The sequence below is a fragment of the Coregonus lavaretus genome (assembly GCF_964263955.1).
Source record: "Coregonus lavaretus genome assembly, chromosome: 1".
Classification (NCBI taxonomy): domain Eukaryota; kingdom Metazoa; phylum Chordata; class Actinopteri; order Salmoniformes; family Salmonidae; genus Coregonus; species Coregonus lavaretus.
Window position 1 is genome coordinate 79,127,330 of NC_139988.1, and position 19,087 is coordinate 79,146,416.

Sequence of the window (19,087 nt, forward strand, 5' to 3'; positions counted from 1 at the left end):
CAGGGCTACATGCTCGGCTCGTGTAGAAGAGTACACTAGGATGTCGTCAATGTACACTACCACACCCTGCCCATGCAGGTCCCGGAAGATCTCGTCCACAAATGATTGGAAGACTGAAGGAGCATTCATTAACCCGTATGGCATGACAAGATACTCATAATGACCTGAGGTGGTACTAAATGCCGTCTTCCATTAATCTCCCTCCCTAATGCGCACCAAGTTATAGGCGCTCCTGAGATCCAGTTTTGTGAAGAAACGCGCTCCGCGCAATGATTCAGTCATACTCGCAATCAGAGGAAGAGGGTAACTGTATTTAACAGTGATCTGATTGAGACTACAGTAATCAATACACGGGCGCAACCCTCCATTCCTCTTCTTCACAAAAAAGAAACTCGAGGACGCAGGGGAAGTGGAGGACCGTATGTATCCTTGTCTCAGGGACTCAGCTATGTATGTCTCCATAGCCGCCGTCTCCTCTTGAGACAGAGGATACACATGGCTCCGCGGGAGTGCCGCACCTGTCTGCAGGTTTATCGCACAATCTCCCTGTCTATGAGGTGGCAATCGCGTCGCCCTCGTCTTGCTGAACACGAGTGCCAAATCCTCATACTCAGGGGGAATGTGCATTGCGGGCACTTGGTTCGGACTCTCCACCGTGGTCGCCCCCAACGGAAACACCTAAACATCGCCCAACACACTGGTCAGACCATTCCTTGAGAGCCCTCTGTTGCCACGAAATGGTGGGGTCATGGGTGATTAACCAAGGAAGCCCCAGCACCACGGGATACGCAGGAGAGTCAATCAGGTACAACTGAATGATCTCCTCATGACCCCCTTGCGTCTTCATCTTTAGTGGCGCTGTGACCTCCCTAATCAACCCAGATCCCAACGGGCGGCTATCTAGGGCATGGACAGGGAAGGGTGCATCAACGGGCAGGAGGGGAATCCCTAACTTAGTACAACATTTCCGATCAATAAAATTCCCAGCTGCGCCTGAATCGACTAGCGCCTTATGCTGGGAATGAGATGCAACCTGAGGAAATACCACAGGTATACACAAGTGAACAACAGAGAGCTCTGGGTGAGTGGGGCGCCTACTCACCTGAAATGACTCCCCAGTGCGCGACCTGTTGCCCCGATTCCCTGGAGACCCTCCCCAGCACCTAGCCACAGTGTGTCCTCCACGGCCACAGTTGGTGCAGGGGACGGCCCCCCTCGGGTTCTCTCTCCTTCTCTCTCTAGCGCCAGCACCCCCGAGCTCCATAGGGCTCGGCTCAGAGGTGCTGGGGGATGGACTGAACGGCCCCAACTCGGGACGTCCGCGGGTGGCCAGCAGGGTATCCAGACGGATGGACATGTCCACCAGCTGGTCGAAGGACAGATTGGTGTCCCTGCAGGCCAGCTCTCGACGAACGTCCTCACGCAGGCTACACCGATAGTGGTCGATGAGGGCCCTCTCATTCTACCCCGCATCCGCCGCTAGAGTCCGGAAATCCAGGGCGAACTCCTGTGCGCTCATCTTCCCCTGTCGGAGGTGGAACAGACGCTCCCCCGCCGCTTTACCCTCAGGAGTGTGATCGAAAACAGCCCTGAAGCGGCGGGAGAACTCTGCGTAGCTGATGGTGGCGGCGTCTATTCCCCTCCATTCGGCATTGGCCCACTCCAACGCCTTGCCGGAGAGACAGGAGATGAGGGCGGAAACGCTCTCGTATCCCGAGGGCGCCGGGTGTATGGTGGCCAGGTAGAGTTCCACCTGAAGGAGGAACCCCTGACACCCGGCTGCGGTGCCATCATACGCCCTCCGGAGCGAGAGCCGAATCCCACTGGATTCCGGAGCTGGTCTGGTGGGGCTGGCCGATGGTGGTGGTAATGTAGGAGGAGGTGTGGGCACGCCTCCCCTTTCCCATCGGCGCAGGGTGTTCATCACCTCCTGCATGGCGGAGCCGAGTTGCTGGATCCTGGCGTCCTGGCAGCTGACCCGATCCTCCAGCGACTCGGTCGCCGCCGCTGCTCCTGCTGACTCCATAGTATGGTGTGTTGTTCTGTCACAAGCTGATGTGGATGCGGTGTTGGAGTCAGGCGCAGGACACAGAAGCTTAGTCGAAACGACTTTAATTGTCACAAAGACAATAACAAAAATAACGGGCCTCAAACACAGGAGGCGAGCGATTACGCAAACAGTGCGTAAAAACACTAACAACTAGAGCACAATAAAGATTAACCAACGGACAGGCGGACAACAACACACAACTGCAAACAAAACCAAAGGAAACTTATAGGTGACATAATCAATACATAAGACGAAACAGGTGCACCAACAAGACAAAACCAAACAAACATAGAGAACATCAAGCGGTAGCAGCTAGTACTCCGGGGACGACGAACGCCGAAGCCTGCCCGAACAAGGAGGAGGAGCAGTCTCGGCGGAATTCGTGACAGCATGGCTGTGTGCTAAATTGTATACACCTGTCAGAAACGGGTGTGGCTGAAATAGCTAAATCCACTAATTTGAATGGGTGTCCACATACTTTTGTATATATAGTGTAAGTTATATTCTTCAAGAATCATGGCTATATCATTAACTTAAAAGTCAAAAAATGGAAGTAACAATCGCAGACTGTCCCTTTAATAGTAAAAGCATAAAGCAGGTCCTGAACAAGTATTTAGGGATAACTGAAACATAATAATCACAAAAATGTGTTTCTTTCATGTGAACACAATCACATAGATTCAAGACCATGGGCAGTGACCATACTGCACTGCAGGAAAGAACCTTTAAAAACTGATCCAGATATTTTTTCTCCACTTACCCTCAACCAATGTGAGCAAAACAACAAAACTGCCCCTGTGTCAGTTGTTAGGAGCATCAAACACTGACTCAGCTAGGAGGCACAAAGAGAGAGGCCCAGTTTAGACTCCCCTCCGCTCGACAAAAGACTGCAACAAATGGAGTTCAAAGACAAGCCTCAGCTTCCTCTTAATCTCTGTTTTCTCTCCAGACACCAACAATGCATCTTAGCAGCTAGAACATCACTGTTTCCTCAGCTGGCCTTTTTTGGAAGATATTTATAGGAAATCTATTGGCCGTGTTAGCCCTGTCACGGCCACAAACGATTTTCTCACAGATTAAATACTTTTCGGTGAGTCTGAGTTGATTTACCGCCCGGTATATTAGTTGAGCCTCATTTAAAGAGAGAGACAGTTTCTTGTTCTTTGAAACGTACCGCTGTGTTGTATAACTATCTATCTTTTTAACTTTCTCGTGGGTTATTTCATATGCAGGGCTGTGATACTTTGGTTGCATCAGTATTAGGACTGTTAACAATAGCTGTCATGGCACTGCTAACGTTGAAGACGTCAGTAGAAGGAAAGAGGGTTTTCCAGCCAAACGAAGCAGTCGGGGCATTCTCAGAGCATTAGTGGTTATTTTTAGTGCCACCTGGGGGAATGAAGGCAGTCCAGCACAGCACCGAGTGACAGGCAAGTGGGTAACCTGGTTTTTGGAGATACAAAAAGAACCCTGTAAATCCCCAGGGTGAATATGGGCCTAAAGCAAACTCTCTCACACAACTCTTTCTCTCTCTCTCTCTCTCTCTCTCTCTCTCTCTCTCTCTCTCTCTCTCTCTCTCTCTCTCTCTCTTTCTCTCTCTCTCTCTCTCTCTCTCTCTCTCTCTCTCTCTCTCTCTCTCTCTCTCTCTCTCTCTCTCTCTCTCATACAGCACACAAACACACACATAGCCCTGCTCTCTATCAATTCCCCCTACCTCTATTACACACACTCCTCTTCTCTCTCACTCTCTCGCTCCCCCTCGCTCTCTTTTTACAGATTATATTACATTACGCCTCCATGGTCGGGCTCAGTGCCTTGAGTGGGCAGAGAGAGAGAGCAAGAGAGAGACATCCCATTACAATTCAGTTGCATCACTTTCTCCCAGTCAGTCAGCAATTGAACCAGGTGTTCATAACACTGAAAGAACAGAACAGAGACCATGTACCCTCCTGTCCCAATGCTCACACAATGCCTAAGCAACATCAAAGCAACAATGTGTCACGTTGACACAAACCCACACTGACACTGTCTGACTAACCAGTAACCACCAAATAGAGTGGAGCTGGTAGGGAAGTAGTCTGTATTGCAGAGTTATCAAACCAGCTTTGACAAGCAGTAGAGTTGCTTCTTATTGAGAGCAGCAAACAGATTGGGATGGAAAGGTGAGGCCCCTTCCTTCCGGAATAAGTCAAGCAGAGACTCATCTGAAGCAAGCACTCTGCTGGAGGAGCACAGAGACAGGGCAGCTGCCTGTGCAAAGCCCTACCTTTTGTCTGGCTGGCAGAATATTGTCAAGCTGGGGTCACCGCATCTGTCTCCGCACAGGCTATGATATGTTATGTAACAGAGAGAAGATGAAAGAGAGAGGGAAGGAGGGAGAGAAAAGAGAGGAGAAAAACAGAAGCAGGGATATAGAGAGAGGGATGGAATAAAAGGGGGAGAGGGAAAGGGGCATAGAGAGAGACAGGGGAAAAGGATACCATGTAGAGAGGGACAGACAGAAGAGAAAGAGACAAGGGGAATGGACACAGAAGAGGGAGAGAGAGAGAAAGAAAGAGAGAATGGAGCAACATTAACAAGGCAGGTATGTGTTGCAGTCTCCAGGGTTCTGGCTCTTGTAACCTGCCAGAGTTCACAGAAGAGAGCTGAACTGAAACATCCTTCATGTGGTCACTGCTTTGAATTTAACACTGGAGACCATTCATTTAGTAGCATAGTAGCATCATCTCTCGAGGCATCGAAGGTGATGATGGGTGTTGACCCTAAATGGACAGCATGCTCTTGGGGAAACCAATTTGCTGGACACGACAGATATTTGTTGTGCTCATATCAAGCAAAGCATTGTGAAAGCTTTTCATTAGAAACAGGAGATCTCTGGCTAACGTCTACACTGAGTATACCAAACATTAGGAACACCTTCCCAATATTGAGTTGCACCCCCCCATTTTGCCCTCAGAACAGCCTCAATTCGTTGGGGCATGGACTCTACAAACTGTCGACAGCGTTCCACAGGGATGCTGGCCCATGTTGACTCCAATGCTTCCCACAGTTGTGTCAAGTTGGCTTGAGGTCCTTCGGGTGGTGGACTATTCTTGATACACACTGGAAACTGTTGAGTGTGAAAAACCCAGCAGTGTTGCAGTTCTTGGCACAAACTGGTGCGCCTGGCACCTACTACCATACCCTGTTCAAAGGCACTTACATTTTTTGTCTTGCCCATTCACCCACACATACACAATACATGTCTCAATTGTCTCAAGGCTTAAAAATCCTTCTTTAAACTGTACTTCATCTACATTGATTGAGGGTGGATTTAACAAGTGACCTCAATAAGGGATCATAGCTTTTGCCTGAATTCACCAGGTCAGTGAAAAGAGCAGGTGTTTCTAATGTGTTGAAGTGAAAAGCACAGTAGCTCAAAGTGTGTGTGCTAGCTGGTTGGGCATTATTGGGCTTTTGGGAAACAACAGTCGGCTGTACAGTCGGCTGCTATTTGTTGTGCTCATATTAAGTCAAGCACCCGGCAACACTTGTGTGGGCTAGTCCTCAAACAAACAGTATTGTCTGTCATACTTCAAAAGGCGCCATGAATTTCAATTTCCCCTCAGTAGCCACACCTAAGGATCTATTATGGTTAATTGGATTCTGGTGCTTGTCTGTTTGAATGGATGATTTTGATGATTTTGATGTTCGGAATTAATGATTGACAGTTAGTAAGAGAAGTAGAGCTTCCACTGTCTTTGGTAGTTCATAAAGCTCTGTGGAGGAGCTAGCGATGATGCTAGCAATGAACCTGGGCAAACATGGTGATTGTTTCCCTAATATTCATCAGACTGAACATGAGAGAGAACCATTTGTACCATTTGATGGTCGAAACCTGTTTGAATATCAACACATCCTACAAACTAGCGCTGCACTTTTCTGACTTAGGCGATAGCCAGAAAACTCCCCCAACCTGGATTAGATCAAAGGAAGAGCCGTTTATGCTGGGTCACCTCGGGTTGAAGTCAGAAACACACAGGGAGAGAGAAGAAAACATCCTTAGAAAGTGTCCAACCAACTTAATAGATCTGCCAGGAGTGTTGTTATACAGCAGGCGACTTCTGAAGGAAGGAGAAGAGATCAGTGCACAACTTCAGGCTCTCTCTAGCTCTCTCTCTCTCGCTCTGTCCCCCTCTCCTTCAATCACCCCTCGCGACCCTTAAAAGCAGGCCATGAATATTTCATAATGTAGCAGGGTTCCTGCTCTCCCTCCTCCCTCATCATTAGCTAAATGTGTCAGAGTGTGAGTGGCTTACATAAATGTCCAGCGGCATCAATGTTGAATGGGCTAGGCAGAAATGAGTGACACATAGTTGGAAAGACATTGGGTGAAACATGGAATTCGTTTTATATACATGGGCAGGCTATGCTGTGAGTCACGTTAGGGCTATTTCTTGGTTGGTAGTGAGGGGTACTTCAGTCATGCTTATGAAGTTATTACACATGCACACCTAAGCAGAGAGCCCAAAGGTGGAACGAATGCAGGTCTCAGGTGTTGAGACCATGGAGTGAGATGGATGACCTCAATATGCCAGTGTGCTAGTCTAGGCAGTCTTGCAGGTACTGGGTGTATGAAAGACACATCACTCAGGTATACTCTCTGGTGGTAGGCTTTGCAGAGGTAGATTTAATCTCACTGCAGTATGGGTTTAGGTGAGAGGGATAAGAAGGGCAAGAGGTGACGCCTCTGATTCAACTAATCAAAGTTTTGATTGAAAAGCTGGAACAAAAGCCTGTACCTACACCAAGCCTATGTGGGTAAGAGTGACTACTCTTGGTTTTGGGTGTTCCAATTTTAAAGAAGTCTTGATTGAAAACTAGTTGGTGGATTGGTAGAATGAGGTGTGATACTGCCAGACTGGAACAAAAACCTGCACCCACACCGGCCCTCACAGATTGCCCAAAAAGTTTGAATTGTAAAGGAAAGAGTTGACTCCGATGATAGGGAAGAGAAGCTGCAATTTCCAGATTCCACTTGGTTAAACCATCTAATTCAACGCGTTACTCTCCCTCAGCGGGTTACCTTTCAGAGAGAAACACTCTTCTTTTCAGCACTCCAACAGTACGGTGCCAAATTGCTCACTCATTTAAACAATTTGCGTCAGTCCTTTGTCACCACTGGAGAGTAAGGAGATGGTGAGTTCCCTAGGCTAAACCCACTTAGTGAAGGCGGGACAGCACGATGTAGCGCCAACAGTCTTCATGAATCGACTGAAGCAATCGGCTGCTTGATTGGTAGGGCCTCTGATTATGGGTGACCCATAAAAAGCCAGACAGGACAGAAACTGGAGAGATTTGTGTCCTATGGGACCTCTGATGGGCAACATTGGTCTGGACCAGCAAGTGGCCATATCACTTTCACACATGATGAGGTAACTGGTAAATACATGTCCCCACGGTTGTCAGTGCTTTGGAGATACTGTTTATCTTTCTCAACATGGTTCCCTATGGATTCCTTGTTGGTCTTCTGCTGTGCAGTATGACTGTGCTTTTTTTCCCTTAAAGGAAGCAGTAAAACCTCAAAATAGACATACTAACAACCTACTAACAAGTACCTCAACTCCACAGTTCTGCACTCATAATTACAGCGCAAACACTTTACATAAGACATCAGAAACAAGCTGAAAGGCTCCCATGATCCAATTTAGGGGTGAGAAATGAAAAACATGGTTAGCTGAGAAACACAGCAACAGCCCCGTTAGAGGCTACAGTAGTTATGTGGCTGGTGATTAGCAGGTAGGCTAACACACAAAGTGATTCAGTCCCTTAAATTAGCTCCTGCACACAGATGGACAGGCCCCAGCGGGCCCAGCAGTGCTGCAAATGAAGTGCACAGTAATCAAGTCAGGTTTAGGCCCGGGTGTGAACACTGAACAGAGCACAAGCGATAACACAAGGGTCTGCAGGGGAACAGGCTAAGGGGTGGTGGTTGAGGTGAGGGCATGACGACCAATTCACAAGGACCTGGGTTGTCAGAGAACCCAAACCCCAATATAAGCACAATCTACAGTCGAGATAAACTCAACAATCCCTCTTCTGAAAGTCCTATTTAAACCCTTAAATTTCCGCAAAGTGATGCGGCTGAATATCAGCACCTCGGCGCTGTGCATTTCATTGCCACAGTAGAGCCACTGCAGCCGACTGTCCAGTCCACTGAACAATAATAATTTAACCTCTCAAGGTAACCTCCTATCCCTCTAAAGCTCCACAGTACTGTGATTGAATTTTGTATCATGCTAGCCACTTCATACACACTTCCTCGATGACTACATTTACATTTTAATCATGTAGCAGACAAGAGCGACTTACAGGAGCAATTAGGGCTAAGTGCAATGCTCAAGGGCACATTAGCAGATTTTTCCACCTACTCAGCTCAGGGATTCGAACCACTGGTCCAACACTCTTAACTGCTACACTACCTGCTTCCCCTGACACCAGAAAGGCCCAAACATAATATCCTGCAAGTAGACTGAAATTATATTTAGTTTTTAGGTAAATGGTACAGTATATGCGGGTATTACATGCACAGTTGTGAGTTTAGGCCTATCCAAGATTTATTTTTTAAATGCATTGCCTTTCACTCACGTCAATATAAAGTCCTTGTCTATCCAATTAAACCTTTTCATGTCACATTCCCCTTTAGGTTTTAGTGCAGATGTTGCTACTGCGGTTTTCCATTTGACTGATTCCATCCCAAGATCACATGGTCTGTTAGTTGCACGTCATCATGGTATGGTTGTCCTATAGCCTACCAAACATTTCTGACATAACTGGAGAGCAAAAGTCGATCTACACTAAGAGTCAACAGGCAGGCGCCCCACCCCTAAACTGCTGCCCACATAGCCTAAATGTTCCTTGCTTTCAATAATGTACAAGTGATCAAGAAAACACTCTCTTAATTTATTGGTATATAATTGTAATTAGTCTAGGCTACTAAATGAGTGGTCTAATTAAATAAACCTGCACGGTTTTGACAATTGAATTGCAAGCTATACATTTTTGCTTATGTAATCGAAATTTACCTTGAGCAAATTGTTTGATCGTCTATTGAAAATATCGTATGAGCGTGCATACCTCACCTATGTGGCGCTTGAAGTTGGGCGATTTCTGTCGCTAGGATCAGATGACAACTCCATCCATTCGAGGTGGTGCTGATGTTGTCAAAACACGCGCGCGTCTCCTTTAAGATACATCAGCTTTGTTCAACAACACTGCTAATTTATGGTATGTTCACTAGCAGCTGACAATGAATCATGACTTGACCCTTTTGTTATAAAGTCTGCAAACAAAAACATACATGGGAAATATTGTGCCTTTCTTTTCTTTGGTCATTTGTTGTGCAATCTGTACAACATGGCTGTATACACGGAGCGCGCTGCTTCTTTTACATTCCCAATCTTGTCTGCCTCTGTCTCCATGCACACACATCAGAGCCTGTATGGGAAACTCTACTATCACCATCACCGTACGATACATCTAATCTACGGATGATAAATCGTAATAAAAAAGGCGAGCCCATACTCACACGTTCCCTTTGATCGATCTATTGATACCATTGCTCAAGAGGGGGCAGTGTACCCCAAAAAGCGCTCGTTTACGGCGAGTCCCAATGTCAGTTGATAGTGGCCAGTGTTTTCCTCTTCTCTCCTTTCTTCCACAGTAACTGCTGCTATGACTGTAGATCACACACTTCTGTGCTCGATTGGTGTGGATTCTTGTCGCGGGAATAGAAGCGTCATATGGCTCAAAAACGCAGAAGCAGCACATCACACTGTCTCTCAACGTTTTAATAAGTCATTTGCGTCTGTCGGTTTATAAGAAAACGAACTATAAAGACAATCTTAATCTGTCAAAATAAAATGTATGTTTCAGATTATCAAAAAATGAATGTAATATTAGTCTACTCTTATAACATCAATCATTCTACATAGCAAATTTGAGATCAGAATTGTAACACCCACAGTGTTAAATTTAACCGTTTCTTAGTGTGACCCACCAAAGTAGTGTTAAACGAACACTTTTCAAAGCGTTGACAAATGTACACCCTACGAGTATTGTAATACTAGACTACACCTTGGGTGATGCAAATTCTGACTTAAATGAACACTTGGTAGTGTTACTGTAATTTTTTGGGGTGTTTTAAAGTTGTAGGGTGTAAAGACGTATTTGCATATTTCCCACCATGTGTTTGTTAGTGACAGAGACAGTCAATAATTTCCAATCCTGAAACCTTCACCAAGTGACTGCCTACGTGAATGTTTTTTAATTAAAAGCAAACCATTTATAACCATGTATTATACATTTCATAGGCCTTTAGTTATGGCCTAGTTTTCCCCCAACATTGTGGTCTGATGATCCTGGCTCATGGCCAATATCAGATCTGCAAGTCACAATATGCTTGCCTGATGACTCAAACTAAATTATTCCGCTAAATTTGCTACATACTTCAGTCTGAGACTGCCATCATTGAAGTCGTTTGTGGTGATGTCAAAATGAGGGGTGTTGTACAAAACAAAGTCATCAGCGATTGGATCATTTCTAACCATCAAAGCCAATTTTCGAAACGCTACTTTACCCAGTTGTGTTCTGGCTCTGGCCCAACCCATCGGTTTTTGGGACCAATCAGAGCAGTTAGAATGTGTTTCCGTTCTAGAAATCGTTGCAGAGGACAAACTAACATCTGTGGGCGTGGTGTAGCATTTGCCCAGAGCTAAGAGTTTGGGTAACCAGGTTAACAATATTCTGGTTTGTGCAGAGATTTGTAATTCCTATAAGAACCCAGCTAGAGTGACAATATTCAACAGTTGACATTTTTTTACTTCCACAACCTGCATTCAGAATTAATGCTATAGAAAATATCATTCCTAGAAGACTACCTAAACCATATAAATTGGAACAACCATCCCAGTAACGGGTGCAATAAAGCCAACCACTTAAAGATTGGATTAGTTTAGAAAACTTTAAGTTATTTATCTTTGTATAGTACAATATCAATTAATCAAGCAATGTGCATGCAGAAACATAGATATTAAAACAAACCATTCAAAAATCAATATGCAACAAAGCATGTTGGGAAATATGATAATGTAGCACCTCCCACATCTTTTTCACTCAGTTAGCAGAAATTAACTCAACAGTCGAGTAACACCCCGCGGTGTTGATTCCACTGTGATTAAAATAACAGTGTTGCCAATTTAGCGATTTTGTTGCTATATTTAGCGAGTATTCAGACCCCTCTAGCGACTGGCGACAAATCTAGCGACTTTTTCAGGTGTTATTGGAGACTGACGTGAAAGCACGTATCGTTCTTACTCTTCTCAACGAGCAGCGGGTGCTGCCATGTCCGTGGGCCGCACCCCCGTCCCAAAGCACTCACTTTTTGTCTCTCCCACGACGTTATACCTCTCTCCTACAGCGTCCATCACAATTACATGCACATGGTCAATTATGCCAATAGCTACTTTCCTTAATGAGGAGTTGGCAACACTGACTGCAGGTGGTGTCATTTTCATTCCGGCTAGTATGAACCTCACTAGAATCAACACTCAGATATAACACTCACAACACTTTTTACCTGAACACCAAGATTTTAACACCTGCAAATTTGCTGTGTACAGTATTATCCTCCTTGGTCTATTCCAAGAATCCAATAGCTTGCAATTCACATATTTCAAAAGACCATTATCTTATTTTCTCCTCTGGTAGCTCATTGCTGCTGTCATCTGCAGAAGTTTATTTGGATAAATTGATAATGAAAACCAACAGCCATTAGTCATCAGAGTCACAAGAGACCAGTGCTGTCAGGGCAGTAGTAGACATTGCAGTGAGCAAAGTAACAGATGCACAAGAAAACTATCCAGTCAGGCTTATTGTAAATGTATGATGTTTTGGTTGTGGTCTCAGGTGTGCTCAAAGTAACTACAGAAACAGTAGTTTATCCCTCTCATAGTCTCTCTCTCTCTCTCTCTCTCTCTCTCTCTCTCTCTCTCTCTCTCTCTCTCTCTCTCTCTCTCTCTCTCTCTCTCTGTCTCTCTCGCTCTGTCTCTCTCTCTCTCTCTCGCTCTGTCTCTCTCTCTCTCTCTCTCTCTCTCTCTCTCTCTCTCTCTCTCTCTCTCTCTCTCTCTCTCTCTCTCTCTCTCTCGCTCTGTCTCTCTGTCTCTCTCTCTCTCTCTCTGTCTCTACATTTACATTTACATTTTAGTCATTTAGCAGACGCTCTTATCCAGAGCGACTTACAGGAGCAATTAGGGTTAAGTGCCTTGCTCAAGGGCACATTTACGTCATTTAGCAGACGCTCTTATCCAGAGCGACTTACAAATTGGTGCATTCACCCTATAGCCAGTGGGATAACCACTTTACAATTTTTTTTTTTTTTTTTAAATTTACTTTATATTATATTTTACTTTTTTTTTTTTTTTTTTTTTTTTTTTTGGGGGGGGGTAGAAGGATTAATTTATCCTATCCCAGGTATTCCTTAAAGAGGTGGGGTTTCAAATGTCTCCGGAAGGTGGTGAGTGACTCCGCTGTCCTGGCGTCGTGAGGGAGCTTGTTCCACCATTGGGGTGCCAGAGCAGCGAACAGTTTTGACAGTTTTGTCTCTCACTCTCTCTCTCTCTTGCTCTCTGCCCCTCTCTCTCTCTCTGTCTCTGTCGCTCTCTCTCTCTGTCTCTCTCTGTCTCTCTCTCGCTCTCGCTCTCTCTCTCTCTCTCTCTCACACACACACACACACACTGTCTGTCTGTCTGTCTCATGTACTTTTTATTTTCTTTGTGCAGTTCAAACAGAGGAAGTAATGTCAAATCATGGACCTTCTGTTCACATGGGCCCTGCTCCTACAAGAAAACTTGTTGTATTTCAAAGGAATCACCCCATCCTTTGCATCCCCCATCCCCAAAAAACAACAAGCAAAAGACTTCTATGACAATGACCACTTACAGACAGCAGATTCTGCACTGTTGTTCACCTCCCCAATTACGCTTATGAATTGTTCACAAGTAGCACTTCAACTGTACACTCTGTTTAGGGCATAGCACAACATGATGTTGGCATTTCAGTAATGAAATTAAATGCCCTCTAAAGGTGAATGTTGGAGTGGTTCTCCAAACAGCCTCATCCATCAACAATGTAATGGGAGCTGATTGATTTCATTAAGTTGCCAAGCGGTGCATTGGTCCATTTGGTGTAGGGGTGGTTTGGTTGTGCTAAGTAGGCCATCAGCTCCCCCTGCTCCGCCGCAGAGGAAATTTCCACTGGGGCTGTTGTCCACTCTCCTATCTGACAATCACTACGGCACAGGCAGAATGCTCCGGCAATCAGGGTTGACATAAGGGTTGACAGCCTGTTTATTTACAATGGGGGACGGCAGCCTGGAATGCAGCTAAGACTAGCAGGAGAGAGGAAAATTACCAGAGTAGCCACTGGTTAAGTTATTTGACCCCCGGGGCTGAGCAGTGGATGGGAGAGGCTGTAAGTGTGAACCACTGAGAGTTCAAAGTTAGAATAGTCTCTCTGAGAGTTAGATACTGTAGAGTTGGATACTTTTCAAATTAGATACTGAGGAGTTAGATACTTTTTGGACATCTTTGAGATTTAGGGGAAGGTATTCACTCAATACCATTAATATGCAAATTAAAAGCAATTACTGAATTATTATGTAAGAATATATTGATTCGTTGTTAGGTACAAGTAATTACATTATTACACAGGTATAAGCGCAAGGGTTGTAGATTAGAAAATAATGATGAATGATGTTCTTATGATCAGCACATGGGGGTGTATAATCGTAGAGGAAGTGCTTTACATGGTATTTTTACATTATTGACACCTGAAAACAAACGTTGTTTTACAACAATGTCAGATTGAGCTGTATTTAGGCATTGACCATTAGTTAGCAAACTGCTGCCAAAATTAATACAGAATAGTTAGATAGGCATAGGTGTAGCAGAATAATTTAATCAGTTGTGACTTTATTCTGGCTGACGCTCTTGCACCTCTCATAGTTATTGAATTACACTCAAGCTTGTATATTTTCTAATCTTTCAATCAAACAGCAACAGCACAATGTAATCTTTGGAGAGTTGTTTTGAATAGTGAAGTTTATCTAAAAGTTGATTAAGGGAGAAAGCACTTCATATGAATGTGCACCTTATTGGCATAGCTGTTGCTTATGTAATGATGGATTTGATGGTGGAACAGCATGTCCCCCAACAATGTTCAGTGCTATACGGGATCCTTGGGACGTCCATAAACCTAACCTTAACCATAACCTTTACCTAACCCTAACCTTACCATTTTAAATGTCAACTTCAATGGGGTAGGGACATCCCAAGGATCTTGGATTGCACGGACCCCTGAACAATGGCATTTCTATTCAAAACAGTGGGTGGCCAGTTGCCAGGGACTTACGCTTGGAGGGACAATTTCCATGCCCAAGAGAGAGAAAGGCCCATGGATGCAGACCATGCAGACAGAACAGACAGGGTGGCTGATGGATAGCACTATACAGTAGGCTACTGAGCGGCTGACAAACCTTTACGTAAATAAATACAATGCCATTAAATAAGATGAAAATTGATAGCACGACACTCATGGCATTGTACCATGTCAAATAAAATGTTATTATCAACTGTTGTGAAGCTTTCTTTTTTGCTTCATGAAATTTGAAATTATAGATATTAATCAGTGTACTGTGTGTGATCCATACACACACCTAACAATTATTGTTCAAGGTTATTTGGTGGGTCATTCCACGAATAGAGTGCCTTTTGGGTAGTGTACTTTATTTCACCTAATTTTAATATTCTGTCATAAAGAGAACATGTTCAACTTCATATCAAACATGTTTTCGCATCTCAAGAGGTTCAAATTAAGACAAATTACTAAATCATCCTAAATTAGCCATAACTCCTCTTGTGATAGGGGGGAAGGAAGCTTGTTGTGTTAGGCTATGGTTCAACCCAGCACTCAGAGAAACAACACGACAAAGGGAGTGGAAGAAACAAAAATATTTAATAAAAGTTAAAATTGTCTTAGTCCAAAAAACAACTGAAGTAAAGGAACAGAGTGGGCTAGTCGGCTCCGGAGGAAGGAGAGGCTGAGGCAGGCAGGCAGGCAGGCAGGCAGGCAGACCGACAGGCAGGAAGGCAGGCAGGTTGGGAGGTATGTCCGAAACTAAAGACAAAACAAACGACAAGTTAAGGTGAGTGGAGAGCCAGGCTGAAGACAAAGACAAAATAACTATACTGGTGAGCCAAGTTACCGCTCTGGTAAGAACAACGATCTGGCGCCGGTGGAGAGCCATGCCCAGGAATAAGTAGTGCAGGTTGATGAGAGAATAGGATGCAGCTGCGTAGGCAGGAATCACTGGAAACAACCCGCAGCTGCACAGGAGAGGCAGATCCTGAACACGCCCCCTGATCCACTCCAGACACACCCACATAAAGGGGACAAACACACATACAGATACAACAGAAAAATAGGGGACAAAACAAGGAGGAAGGGAAACAGAAAAGGGAGAGAAGCTGCCCACATAACAGTACCCCCCCCTCAATGGTCGCCACCTGGCGACCCACCAGGCCTGTCAGGGTTGTCGTGATGGAAGTCTGTGATCAGCTGAGGATCCAACACAAAACGCTTAGGGACCCAAGACCTCTCCTCTGGTCCATAACCTTCCCAATCGACTAGGTATTGGAGACCCCTACCCCGCCTCCGAGAGTCCAGGAGCCTACTGACGGTGTAGGCCGGATGGTCGTCAATGAGGCGAACAGGTGGAGGTGGATCAGCCGGCGGACACAAAAGGCTGGAGGACACAGGTTTCAGTTGGGAGACGTGGAAAGTAGGGTGTATCTTCATGGCTGAAGGCAACTTCAAACGAACCGCAGCGGGGTTAATAATGGACTCCACCACAAACGGACCCAGGTACCGAGGAGACAGCTTGCGTGATTTGGTACGAAGAGGTACGTTCTTAGATGACAGCCAAACCTCTTGACCAGGATGAAACACAGGTGCGGGAGTCCTGCTCCTATCCGCTGTGGTCTTGTTCCTGTCGGTGGTCCGAAGCAATGCTTCCCGAGCGTCGCTCCACACTCTCTGGCAGCGGCGGAGGTTCTCCTGAACCGAAGGAACAGCCAATTCCTTCTCCTGAGCAGGAAACAGAGGGGGTTGATAACCCATGGTAACCTCGAAGGGTGAAAGACCGGTGGCAGAGGCGGTGAGGGAGTTGTGGGCGTACTCTATCCAGGGCAGATGTTTGGCCCAGGATGATGGATGTTGAGCAGCCACACAACGAAGGGTTGCTTCGAGGTTTTGATTGGCTCTTTCAGTTTGACCGTTGGTCTGGGGATGAAACCCTGAGGACAGACTAACGGAAGCACCCAAAGCAGAACAGAAAACCTTCCAAACACGGGAAGTAAACTGTGGGCCTCTATCAGATACGATGTCCACAGGTATTCCATGGGGACGGAATACATGTTGGACTAGGAGGTCCGCTGTCTCACTGGCAGACGGTAATGCTATATAGTGGACAGATTTAGAGAATCTGTCCACAATGGTAAGTATAGTATCATTACCTTCAGACTTGGGTAGGCCGGTGACAAAATCCATGGCAATGTGGGACCAGGGACGGCTGGGCACTGGGAGGGGTAGCAGCAGCCCCGAAGGGGACTGATGGGAGGCTTTGCCCCGAGCACAGGTTGAACAGGCTGCCACAAAAGCCCGAACGTCAGTTTCCATTGAAGGCCACCAAAAATGTCTCCTAAGCAACGTCAACGTGCGTCTCATCCCAGGGTGACCAGCAAAACGGGAGGTGTGAATCCACTGCAACACCTGAGACCGGACCGTCTCGGGAACAAAGAGTAGGTTGGAAGGTCCATCACCCGGTCCCGGGTCCGTGGCAAGTGCAGTCTTCACAAGAGACTCGATCTCCCACTGAACAGCCGCCACGACGCATGAGGAAGGCAGGACTGCCTCAGGCTCGCTGGTCTCCGAAGGGTCAGCAAACTGGCGGGACAAAGCATCTGGTTTAACATTTCTTGACCCCGGTCTGTATGTAAGAATAAAGTTAAACCTACTAAAAAACAGGGCCCATCTGGCTTGGCGTGAGTTGAGTCTCTTAGTGGCTTGGATGTAAGCCAAGTTTTTGTGGTCAGTCCAGACCACAAACGGCAGTTCAGCTCCATCCAGCCAGTGCCGCCATTCTTCCAGTGCAAGCTTGACCGCCAGCAGTTCCCGGTTTCCAACGTCGTAATTCCGTTCTGTGGGTGACAATTTCTTGGAGAAAAAAGCACAGGGGTGAAGCTTTTGGTCCGTGGGGGAGCGCTGGGAGAGGACTGCTCCCACACCTGAGTCCGACGCGTCCACCTCCACAACAAACTGCAGAGAGGTATTGGGGTGTATCAACACGGGGGAGGTGGAAAACAGTTCCTTCAAAACCCCTACCGCCTGCTCCGCCTCAGGGGACCACCGAAAAGGGACTTTAGGAGATGTGAGTCTTGTAAGGGGTGCCACCACTCTACTAAAACCCTTAATGAATCTACGGTAGAAGTTAGCAAAGCCCAAAAATCGTTGAAGTTGCTTACGGGTGGTGGGTGTGGGCCATTCCGTCACTGCCCGGATCTTCTCGGGGTCCGCCTTCACCTGCCCGCTCTCAATTATGAATCCAAGGAACGATGTAGACTGTTTGTGGAACTCACACTTCTCTGCTTTGACGTACAGCTTGTTCTCCAAGAGCCGTTGAAGGACTTGACGGACGTGTGACTCATGCTCCTCGGGTGACTTGGAAAAAACAAGAATATCATCCAGGTATACAAAGACAAAACGGTTCAAAAAATCCCTAAGAACATCGTTCACCATGGCTTGGAAAACCGCAGGGGCATTTGAAAGCCCAAAGGGCATGACCAAATACTCAAAATGTCCCAGTGGAGTGTTGAAAGCGGTTTTCCACTCATCTCCCTTTCGGATTCGGACAAGGTGATAAGCATTCCTGAGGTCGAGCTTGGAAAACACTGTGGCGCCATGCAGAGGTTCAAAAGCTGAGTTGATGAGTGGAAGGGGATACTTGTTTTTAACAGTTATGTTGTTTAAACCCCTGAAATCGATACAGGGGCGTAACGACTTGTCCTTCTTTTCCACGAAAAAGAAACCTGCACCCAAAGGAGACGACGAGGGACGGATTATGCCCGAGACCAGAGAATCACCAATGTACTGCTCCATTGCCTCTCTTTCCGGTCGGGACAGATTGTATAACCGACTAGAGGGCAAGGGAGCACCAGGAAGCAGTTCAATAGGGCAATCATAAGGCCTATGTGGTGGTAGAGACAGAGCCTTGTCCTTACTGAAAACCTCCGCTAAGTCATGGTATTCTTTGGGGACAGATGACAGATCAAGAGGAGCTGAGGGAGGAGTTGGGTTACACTTAGTGGGGGGAACCGCTGACCTCAGGCACTCGGAATGGCAGTTAGTGCTCCAACTGAGAATGGTGTGACGTGTCCAATCAATTTGTGGGTTGTGAAGAGCCAACCAGGGGAAGCCAAGGATTACGGAGGTAGCTGAGCCAGACATAACTCTTAGCTGAATGCTTTCACAATGATTGCCAGAAATCACTAGGGAAACGGGGGTGGTTTGATGAGTTATCTCCGCGAGGAGGCGCCCATCAAGGGCTGTGACCCGAATGGGGGTAGGTAGTGGCTCCATGGGGATACGAGCTTGTGTAACGAACTGGTGGCTAATAAAGTTATCTTCTGCACCTGAGTCTATGAGAGCTGAGAGTGGCAGGGAATGACTCTGGAAACGTAAGGTTACAGGTACTTGTAATCGGGGAATGATGGGTTCAGGATCTAATTCTGGGCTCGCAAGTAGACCCACCGTTTACGAGCGAGCCTTGTCTTTTGGCCGCTTAGGGCATTTAGCCAGAATGTGTGTGGCGTCTCCACAGTACAGGCACTCACCCGCCTGGAGGCGCCGTTGCCGCTCTGCTGGAGGTAGTCGAGCTCGACCCAC